The sequence below is a fragment of the Dipodomys merriami genome, unplaced genomic scaffold (genome assembly GCF_024711535.1).
Source record: "Dipodomys merriami isolate MVZ:Mamm:240054 unplaced genomic scaffold, mDipMer1.0.p SCAF_50, whole genome shotgun sequence".
NCBI lineage: Eukaryota > Metazoa > Chordata > Mammalia > Rodentia > Heteromyidae > Dipodomys > Dipodomys merriami.
This window is the reverse complement of record NW_027206069.1, coordinates 1,349,401-1,360,040: the sequence shown is the minus strand read 5'-3', so window position 1 is coordinate 1,360,040 and position 10,640 is coordinate 1,349,401. Positions and strand designations below refer to the sequence as shown.

Sequence of the window (10,640 nt, the reverse complement as noted above, 5' to 3'; positions counted from 1 at the left end):
CTGGTGCCTCACACCTGTAATCCTAGCTACTCAGGAGGCTGAGATCTGAGGATCACAGTTTGAAGCCAGCCCTGGTAAGAAAGTCCACGAGACTCTTATCTCCAATTAACCACCAGAAAACCAGAAGTAGAGCTATGGATCAAAATGATAGAGTGATATCCTTGAGCAAAAAAGCTCGGGGGGGGGGGCTGGGAAGGTGGCTAAGTGGTAGAGGGCTTGCCTTGCATGCCTGAGGCCCTGGGTTCAATTCCTCAGCACCACATAAGCAAAAAGAAAAAAAGCCGGAAGTGGCGCTGTGGCTCAAGTGGTAGAGCACTAGCCTTGAGCTGAAGAGCTGAGGGACAGCGCCCAGGCCCAGAGTTCAGGCCCCACGACCAGACCCAAAAAAAAAAAAAAAAAGCTCAGGGACAGCATCTGGAACCTGTATTCAAGCCCCAGTACTGGTATGTATGGGTGTGCGTGCACACACGCACACAGACCCCGTGAAGGGAGTAATTCAGGTGGTTGCTGAATGAAGTGACTGAACGAGGCAGCAGAGATGGGGGGCTCGGGCTCCAGCCCTGATGGCGGCACGGTCCCGGAACGGGGATGGTACAGCACCTGTCCGATGCTATGATGGCTGGCCAGGCTGCACACAGGCTTCCTGCAAAGTTCTAGGGGCGAGGTCACACTGCCGCGCCCCACAGGCCATGAGGTAGAGCAGGCGCTATGTTGAGGATGCCTTGAGGTCCCTCAGGAAGATGCAGCTCCAGCCTCCAGTGCCACACAGACTGGCTCCGAAATAAGCACAAAAGGCACCAGGAGTCTTTGTGTCTGGGACATCACCCTGTAGCTCTCCCGGGATTGTCCCCTAACCGCTCCCGGTGGTCATGAGCCCTGCAGGGCCACAGAAGAGCTTGGCAACTGAAAGACTCATAATCTGTGTGGTGGCCTTTCTTTTCTGCCCGAGGATGGCGCTCTATCACTTGGGCTATACCTCCACTAGTTTTAGCTGGTTGATTGAGATAAGAATCTCATGTGCTTCTCTGCTTGGGCTGGCTTCGAACCAAGTCTCCTGTGTTGATGGGATCACAGGCATGAGCCACCAGTGTCCAATTTTCTGTAGACCTTTACATCTATAGAATAAAGCCTATCAATGATATATTTAATTTTATTTTTTTGCCAGTCCTGGTGCTTGCACTCAGGGCCTGGACACTGTCTCTGAGCTTCTTTTGCACTCTACCACTTGAGCCACAACGCCACTTCTGGCTTTCTTCTTTTTGCTTATGTGGTGCTGAGGAATTGAACCCAGGGCCTCATGCATGCAAGGCAAACGCTCTACCACTGAGCCACCTTCCCAGCCCCTGTTTTGTTTTTTTTTTTCTGTCAGACATGGGGCTTGAACTCTGGGCCTGGGCCCAGTCCCTCAGCTCTTCAGCTCAAGGCTAATGCTCTACCACTTGAGCCATAGCTCTACTTCTGCTTTTCTGGTGGTTTGTTGGATAAATTGTTTCACAGCCTTTCCTGCTTGGGCTGGCTTTGAACCATGATCCTCAGATCTCAGCCTTCTGAGTAGCTATGTTGACAGGCGTGAGCCACTAGTTGCTGGCTTCTATTTTTAATATTTAGACTGCATGACTATATTAAGAAGTCTTAAGAATAGTTTAAAAAAATAGAAGGGTGAAATATGTTGAGATTAAGGAGAGGAGAGCAAGGGAGAAATAGAAGCTGTGAATCTGATTTAAGATACATTGTATGTATGGATGGAAATGTCACAACTCCTTGTACTACTAATGTATTCTGGTTTAAAAGAAAAAAAAAAGATGGTTGATAAAGACTAACTTGGACTCCTCTCGTGCCCCTGTGCTGCGTGGTGTTTGAGGACACTGGCTGCTGCTTATTCTCACAGGCCTGGGCTGGCAGGATGACAGTGCGGCCCCAGGTCTGGTGTCTGGCACTTCCCAGGCTCTGGAGTTACAGTAACCAATAGTCTCATCTTCCAGGAGCACCTGGCAGACATCTGGGGGCAGAGGAGGTCTCTGCCATGCCCCCCCACCGGCTTACTGCTCATCCAGTCCCCTGCGTTTTAATCCTTTGTCTCTCTCTGGAGGGCGAGGCTGTGGAGAGGTGACTGGCTCCGGGTCTCAGTGCTCTAGCACACAGCACGGCTTCTACACCAGAGGAGCTCAGGGTCCTGCTCAGCTGCTCCCAGGCGGAGGGGAGGGGGTCTGAATATCTGCAGCAGATATCTTAGACTTCCTGGTAATGGAGAAATCGTCACATGGGAAGTAGTGTGACCGAGTTTTATGTTTACTGCGTTTTTGTTGTTGTTGTTGTCACCAGTATTGCTTTTTTCTGCTTGTTACAATCAGAAGTTTAAAAATACCCATATTCTGCTGACATTCTCTGAGTTAAAATTTAATGTGAACTGCAAAGGAACAGCCTCTAATTTTAGAGAACCAGAAGGCTCTGAAAGCCCCAAGAACAACCAGTGGGGCTTGGGTCTGGGTGAGGGTACTGTTTCCAGTGGGGCTTGGGTCTGGGTGAGGGTACTGTTTCCAGTGGGGCTTGGGTCTGGGTGAGGGTACTTTTTTCCCCTCCGTGGGATTGCTTTCATCTTTTTTCAAAAATTAGTTTACTGGATTGTGCGGCGCTGGTCCCCGCGGAGGGAGCCCCCGCCCCCCCCCCCCCCCCCCCCCCCCCCCCCCCCGTCGCTTTGTGGCTGTGTGGTTGCGGGAGCCCGGCGGGTGGGTCCGGGCGCCGGCATGTGGCTGTGGGAGGACCAGGGGGGCCTCCTGGGTCCCTTCTCCTTCCTGCTGGTGCTGCTGCTGCTGCTGACCCGCAGCCCCTTCAATGCCTGTCTCTTCACCGGCAGCCTCTACGTCCTGCTGCGCTTCTCCAGCTTCGAACCCGTGCCCTCCCGCCGGGTGCTGCAGGTCCTCAAGCCCCGCGACCGGGTCTGCGCCATCGCCCACCGCGGCGGCAGCCACGACGCCCCCGAGAACACGCTGGCGGCCATTCGGCAGGCAGCTAAGAATGGAGCCTCGGGCGTGGAGCTGGACATTGAGTTTACTTCCGATGGGATTCCTGTCTTAATGCACGATAACACGGTGGACAGGACCACGGATGGTTCTGGGCGACTGTGTGATATGACATTTGAACAAGTCAGGAAACTTAACCCTGCCGCAAATCACAGACTCAGGAATGATTTCCCTAATGAAAAGATCCCCACCCTGCGGGAAGCCGTTACCGAGTGCCTCAGCCATAACCTCACCATCTTCTTTGATGTCAAAGGCCATGCAAATATGGCTACTGATGCTCTAAAGAAAATATATATGGAATTCCCACAGCTATACAATAGCAGTGTGGTCTGCTCCTTCCTGCCGGAAGTTATCTATAAGATGAGACAAACAGACCGGAATGTCATAACAGCTCTAACACACAGGCCATGGAGCCTGAGCCATACAGGAGATGGGAAAGCCCGCTACGAAACATTCTGGAAGCAGTCCATGTTTGTGGTGATGGACATTTTGCTCGACTGGACCAGGCACAATATCCTGTGGTACCTGTGTGAGGTTTCAACATTCCTCATGCAGAAGGACTTTGTATCCCCGGACTACTTGAAGAAATGGTCAGCCAAAGGAGTCCAGGTGGTCGGCTGGACTGTGAATACCTTTAACGAGAAGAGTTACTACGAATCCTATCTGGGCACCAGCTACATCACAGACAGTATGATAGAAGACTGTGCGCCCCAGTTCTAGAATTCTCCCTGGGACAGGGAAACTCAAGGGTCAGAAACTGCCTCTTGGCCTCAAACAGGGATAGCAAAATGTCCCCCTGAGTGCTGGCCCAAGCCCTCGTGATCGGGCGGGCGTACACAATCACTTAGTAATTGCATTTTTACCTGAACACACCAAAACCCAGGATGGCCACCATGCCCCATGGAATGCCTACGTTCAGCACTTGTTGATCTTGAGAATCTGGGTCTGAGAAAAGGCACAACAGATCCTGCCCGACCCAGTGAGGCGCCGCCGGCCCAGCGAGGGTGGGCCTGAGGCGAGTCTGCAAACGCAGACGCATGAGACCTGCATGAGTATTTGGAGTTGACCTTTTAAAGCTTGCCATACTTAAGTCACTTACTTATTTCAAATGTTTGTTCTCAGCTGTTAACTAGGTACTGTAGATATCAAACTTGTGACCATACTAATAAAAATCATTAAAAGGGACCCGAGAGGAAAAAAAAAATTAGTTTACTGTTTTTATAAAGATGATGTACAGAGGAGTTACAATTACATGAGTCAAGTAATAAGTACATTTTCTTTCATACAGTGTCTTCTGTTCCCTCACTGTCTCCCAGGTCCTCCCTTCTGTCTCCACCCATGAGTTGCATAGTTCACTCACATCAGTGTCCAGTGAGCTCCACTGCTGCATTTTTTTTGCCAGTCCTGGGGCTTGATCTCAGGGCCTGGACACTGTCCCTGAGCACTTGAGCCACAGCACCACTTCTGGCTTTTTCTGTGTATGTGGTACTGAGGAATCAAACCCAGGACTTCCTGCATGCTAGGCAAGCACTCTACCACTGAGCCACACTGCCAGCCCACCTGCTACACTTTTTTATCCTTTTTCCCTTGAGTTTGCTTCCATCTTTTCAAGCTCTCTTTCACTACTTTTGTGTTTGTTCTGTTTAGTTTTTTTTTTTTTTTTTTTGTCGGTCGTGGGGCTTGAACTCTGGGCCTGGGCTCTGTCCCTCAGCTCTTCAGCTCAAGGCTAGCGCTCTACCACTTGAGCTACAGTACCACTTCCGGTTTTCTGGTGGTTTATTGGAGATAGGAGTCTCACGGTCTCTCCTGCCTGGGCTGGCTTTGAACCGTGATCCTCAGATCTCAGCCTCCTGAGTAGCTAGGATTACAGGCGTGAGCCACCAGCGCCCGGCTTGTTCTGTTTAGTTTTGTTGTTGTTGTTTTGTTTTGTTTTGTTTGTTGGTCATGGGGCTTGAACTCTGGGCCTGGGCGCTGTCCCTCAGCTCTTGAGCTCAAGACGAGCACTCTACCACTTGAGCCACAGCACCACTTTGGGCTTTTTCTGCTTATGTGGTGCTGAGGAATGGAACCCAGGGCTTCATGCATGCAAGGCAAGTGCTCTACCTCTGAGCTACCTTCCCAGCCTTTTTGTTCTTTTTTTGTGCTAAGCAATCAGCTTGTAACTTATGCCTTCTGAATTTGGGGCTGAAGGACCTTGATTTTTCCCCCCAAATTCTTCATGTAGGCATCCATGTGCGGTAAGGACAGCTTTGTTCTTGAGAGAATTCCTGGCCGCTCATCCTGCTGCTTTTTTTTTTTTTTTTTTTTTTTTTTGTCGGTTGTGGGGCTTGAACTCTGGGCCTGAGCATTGTCCCTCAGCTCTTCAGCTCAAGGCGAGCGCTCTACCACTTGAGCTACATACAGTGCCACTTCCGGTTTTCTGGTGGTTTATTGGAGATAGGAGTCTCACGGTCTCTCCTGCCCGGGCTGGCTTTGAACCGTGATCCTCAGATCTCAGCCTCCTGAGTAGCTAGGATTATAGGCGTGAGCCACCAGCACCCGGCTTCATCCTGCTGCCTTACCCACTACTCCTGCTCCCTTACCCGCCACCCTGGCCTCTGTCCCTGCTCCTTTACCCACCACCCTGGCTTACTGTAGGCATTTGCAGGAAGTAGAGTGTGAGAATGGTCAGAAATCTGACTGCTGGGGCTGGGAAGGTGGCTCAGTGGTAGAGCGCTTGCCTTGCATGCTTGAGGCCATGGGTTCGACTCCTCAGCACCACATAAGCAAAAAGCCAGAAGTGGTGCTGTGGCTCAAGTGGTAGAGTGTTCCCCTTAAGCTGAAGAGCTGAAGGACAGCGCAGAGGCCCAGAGTTCAGGCCCCACTACTGGCAAGAAAAAAAAAAAAAAAAGAAATCTGACTGCTGTTACTCATCCAGCAAACACCCAGTGCCCACTCCGTGCTGGGCACAAGGACTCTGCGCCAGCCATGTCAGGTAATGGCTGTCCCTGGATGCACTCCCAGACTAGCAGGATTAGGGGTAGAGGGAAAAAAATAGTAACAATAGAGAACCTACTAGAATTGCTTATATAATCAACTAATGTAATGGTTATGTTCTTTTTTTTGCGGGGGAGGGGGGGTGCGGTCCGGTCATGGGGCCTGAACTCTGGGCCTGGGCGCTGTCCCTCAACTCTTCAGCTTAAGGCTAGCTCTCTACCACTTGAGCCACAGCGCCACTTCTGGTTTTTTTTTTTTTTTCTTTTTGCTTATGTGGTGCTGAGGAATCGAACCCAGGGCCTCAGGCATGCAAGCAAGCACTCTACCACTGAGTCACCTTCCCAGCCCCAGTTATGTTCTTAATCATAGATTAAACTTTTTTATTTCTTTTGTCGGTGGTGGGGCTTGGACTCAGGGCTTGGGCACTGTGACCTCTTTGTGCTCAAAGCTAGCTAGCACTCGACCACTTGAGCCACACAGCCACTTTCAGTTCTGTCTTTTTTTTGTCAGTTGTGGGGCTTGAACTCAGGGTCTACGTACTGCCCCTCAGCTCTTCAGCTCAAGGCAAGCACGCTACCACTTGAGTCAAAGCACTGCTTCTGGTTTTCTGGTAGTTTATTGGAGATAAACGTTTCACAGACTTTTCCTGCCCGGGCTGGCTTTTAACTATGATCTTCAGATCGCAGTCTCCTGAGTAGCTAGGATTACAGGCGTGAGCCACTTTTCAGCTTTTGAGTGGTTAGTTGGAGATGAGAGTCTCACAGGGACTTTTCTGCCTGGGCTGGATTTTGTTTTTGTTTTTTATTTTGGTTGGTCATGGGGCCTGAACTCTGGGCCTGAGCGCTGTCCCTCACCTCTTCAGTCTAAGGCTAGTGCTCTACCACTCGAGCCATAGCTCCACTTCTGGCTTTTTCTGCTTATGTGGTGCTGAGGAAGCAAACCCAGAGCCTCAGGCATGCAAGGCAAGCGCTCTACCACTGAGCCACCTTCCCAGCCCCTGGGCTGGCTCTGAACCACAATCTTCAGATCTTAGTCACCAGCACCAGGCTTAACTTTTTTTTATTTTTTTATTTTTTGTCAGTCCTGAGGTTTGAACTCAGGGCCTGGGCTCTGTCCCTAAGCTTCTTTTGCTCAAGGTTAGCACTCTATTATTGAGCCACAGCGCCACTTCCGGCTTTTTCTGTGTATGTGGTGCTGAAGAATGGAACCCAGGGCTAGGCAACACTCTACCACTGAACCACACTCTCAGCCCAATTTTTTTTTTTTTAAGATAGATTCTTCTTAGCCCAGGCTGAAGTAGCCCAAGCTGACCTCAAACTCTTGATTCTCCTATTTTTGTCTCAATTATGGGATTTCAAGCACATAATTTATATGTTTATATAAGTACACATGCATACATGTGCATTGTGTATTTATGTGGGGTTTTTGGTGGCACTGGAGATTCAACTTGAATACCTTTTGCATGCTAGGAAGGCACTTTTTTTTTTTTTTTTTTTTTTTTGACACTCATGGGGGTTGAACTCTAGGTCTGGGCGCTGTCCCTGAGCTCTTTTGCTCAAGGCCAGCCCTCTGCAACTTTGAACCACAGTGCCATTTCTGATTTTCTGGTGGTTCACTGGAATTAAGAGTCTCACGGACTTTCCTGCCCTGGCTGGCTTTGAACCTCGATCCTCAGACCTCAGCCTCCTAAGTAGTTAGGATTACAGGCGTGAGCCACCGGCACCCAGCAGTCTGCCTGTCTTCATTAAACATTTCCCCAAACACAGGCCAGCCCCATCCTGTGGGTGCTCAGGGCCTCCTGTACGGTCCCACGAGGGCAGCAGCCTCTGTGCCTACTCATGCTCACGAGCACCTGGTGCACCCCAGGCCTGCGGCAGGCCCTAGGTGTGGAGCAGGGCCCAGCTCTCAAGGGTCCCTGCTCCCTCGGTGCTCTCCGAGCGCTGTGCCCACCTGGTAGACAGCATCCTTCCGGGCAGATGCTGCTCACCATGGGGCCCTGCCAGGAATGTCATTTCCGTGGTCAGAATGGATTGATCTGTCTTCCAGAGATGTTCCGGCAGCTTCCAGCTGCACTCTGAGCCGCTCTCTATCGATTGTGATCATCGTCGCCTCCACTTTGCCTTGTCAGTCCTTTGGTGGAAAAGTACAGGGGTGCAGCCAGATGCGTGGGGGATGGATGGCTGAGGTGAGGGGACACAGGATGGAAGGGTGAGGTGGGGAGCTGACCAGAGAGCTTTACTTCTGTTGTGTGGCTCATCACTGGACAAGCCCGCTGCTCCAGGCACGCCATTGGACACAGGGAAGGTTCGCCCACAGACTTGCCACTAAACCATTAAAGCAGGTCCATGGGTTGGTACAGAGTGGAAAGGGTAAGCAGAGAGAGCTGGAGTGGCTGGCAGAGGCCTTGGAGAAGGGCTTTTGGTTTGTTGTGTCAGTCATGGGGCTTGAACTCAGTGTCTGGGCACTGTCCCTGAGGGTTTTTTATTGGTTGGTTGGTTGGTCATGGGGCTTGAACTTGGGGCCTGGGCACTGTCCTGAGCTCTTTTTGCTCAAGGAGAGCGCTCTACCACTTTGTGTTGCAGCGCTGCTTCCAGTTTTCTGGTGGTTCATTGGAGATAAGAGTCTCACGGACTTTCCTGCTGGCTGGCTTTGAACCACAATCCTCAGATCTCAGCCTCCCTTTAAGTAGCTAGCTGTGAGCCACCAGCACCCAGTTGTCCGAGTTTGTTTTTTGTTCGTTTTTCTCAAGGCTAGCACGCTACACTTGAGCTATAGTTCCCCTTCCTGCTTTTCTTTTTATTCATTGGAGGTAAGAGTTTCATGGACTTTCCTGCCCGGGCTGGCTTTGAATATTGATCCTCAGGTCTCAGCCTGCTGAGTAGCTTAGATTACAAGCAATGCCCACCTCTTGTTTGTTTGTTTGTTTTTGTGGTTGGTCATGGGGCTTGAACTCTGGGCCTGGGTGCTGTACCTGCGCTCTTCAGCTCAAGGCAAGCACTCTACCGCTTGAGCCACAGTGCCACTTCCAGTTTTCCAGTGGTTTATTGGAGATAAAAGTCTCACGGACTAGCCGGGCGCTGGTGGCTCACGCCTGTAATCCTAGCTACTCAGGAGGCTGAGATCTGAGGATCGCGGTTCAAAGCCAGCCCGGGCAGGAGAGACCGTGAGACTCCTATCTCCAATAAACCACCAGGAAACCGGAAGTGGCGCTATAGCTCAAGTGGTAGAGCGCTCGCCTTGAGCTGAAGAGCTGAGGGACAGCGCCCAGGCCCAGAGTTCAAGCCCCACGACCGACAAAAAAAAAAAAAAAAAAAAAAAAGTCTCTCAGACTTTCCTGCCTTGGGCTGGCTTTGAACCTCGATCCTCAGATCCCAGCCTCCTGAGTAGCTAGGATTACAGGCGTGAGCCATCAGGGGCTTAGCTCTTGTTTTTTTGGTTTTTTTTTTTTGTCTCCTCCCCTCTTCCCCCTAGCCACACCTGGGCTAGAGAGTATGTGCAGTGGAGGGCTGGCTGGTAGTGCATTCAGGGACAGTTCTGGGCAACTGACTTAGAGCAGATAGTGTCTAGCTTGTCCTTGGAGCCTCCCAAGCCTGTCCTCATGATCAGGCTCCAGTATCCTGTCTGCACTGCAGGACATGGCTAAGTCACCCACACAGACCCAGTCCCCACACCTTGGACGGCCAGCTCCCAGCCATGAAACAGGGCTTCTGGGCAATACATCTGAGTTCAACCTAGGAATCTGGTGATCTGGTCATAGACACAAGACCAAGTGACCATGAGGAGGTATGACCCTCTTGATCTCCTTCCCCCGCCCTCCTCTATGTGCTGCCTTCAACTAATGAGAATTCTAGGGGGGACATGTTATAGCATCTGGGTCCTCTTAACAATAGCAATAACAAAGCCACGTGTCTAAATGCACCTGGCTCTCAGAGCTCTATTTATGTGGAGTGTGGCATCCTCATAACTGCCCAGAGTGGGTTCCTGGCAGCTTGGACCCTGCATCCAGCTGCGGTTGGGCCTGGGCTGGGTGTGGGCTGGGAGTGGGCAGCGGCTGCTGTCAGCTGCAGGGGTGGGGGAAGGGCAGAGGGACCCTGTATCACCTCTGGATGCCGGGAAGCATTGTGAACACCAGGAGCGAGCCAAGCAGCAGCGCTGCAAGGGTGTAAATTACATCAATTGCTTCGAGATTTTCAGTACGGTGGAAAAATAGCATCCTGGCTAGAGAGTTTAGGGTAAGCAAGTAGCAAGGATCAGGTACTGGTGTTAGGGTGTGGACATGCACATGTGCAGCTGCACATGTGAGAACAAAGCAGTGCTGGATCCTCCAGGGATAAGCTAGCCTCCTCCATCCGAGGAGAGCAGCCATGGCCGCCGGTGTCCCCGGGTGAGAAGAGGCAGCTGGGCTGTGAAGATGCTGGCCTTGCATTGAGAAAGGGTAGCCCAGGCAGTGTGCTCACGTTCTCACCCCAGTCCTGAGAGTGTCTGAGCTGGAACGAAGGTCTTTGCAGGTCTCAGGAGAGCACCTGGGTTTAGGGTGGACTCTGGTGGTGTCTTCAGTGTCCCCAGAAAGGAAGACTTGATGTGCAGACACACAGACAGGAAAGCTGCGTGGCGACAGGGCCCATGCCCAGGAACACAAGGGCT

The 10,640-nt window shown here is 51.4% G+C and overlaps 1 pseudogene; it reads left to right on the top strand.

Annotated features, from left to right (window-relative positions):
• The first annotated feature begins 2,744 nt into the window (after positions 1–2,744).
• On the top strand, positions 2,745–4,208 carry LOC138810402 (glycerophosphodiester phosphodiesterase 1 pseudogene; annotated as a pseudogene).
• The last annotated feature ends 6,432 nt before the right edge of the window (positions 4,209–10,640 follow it).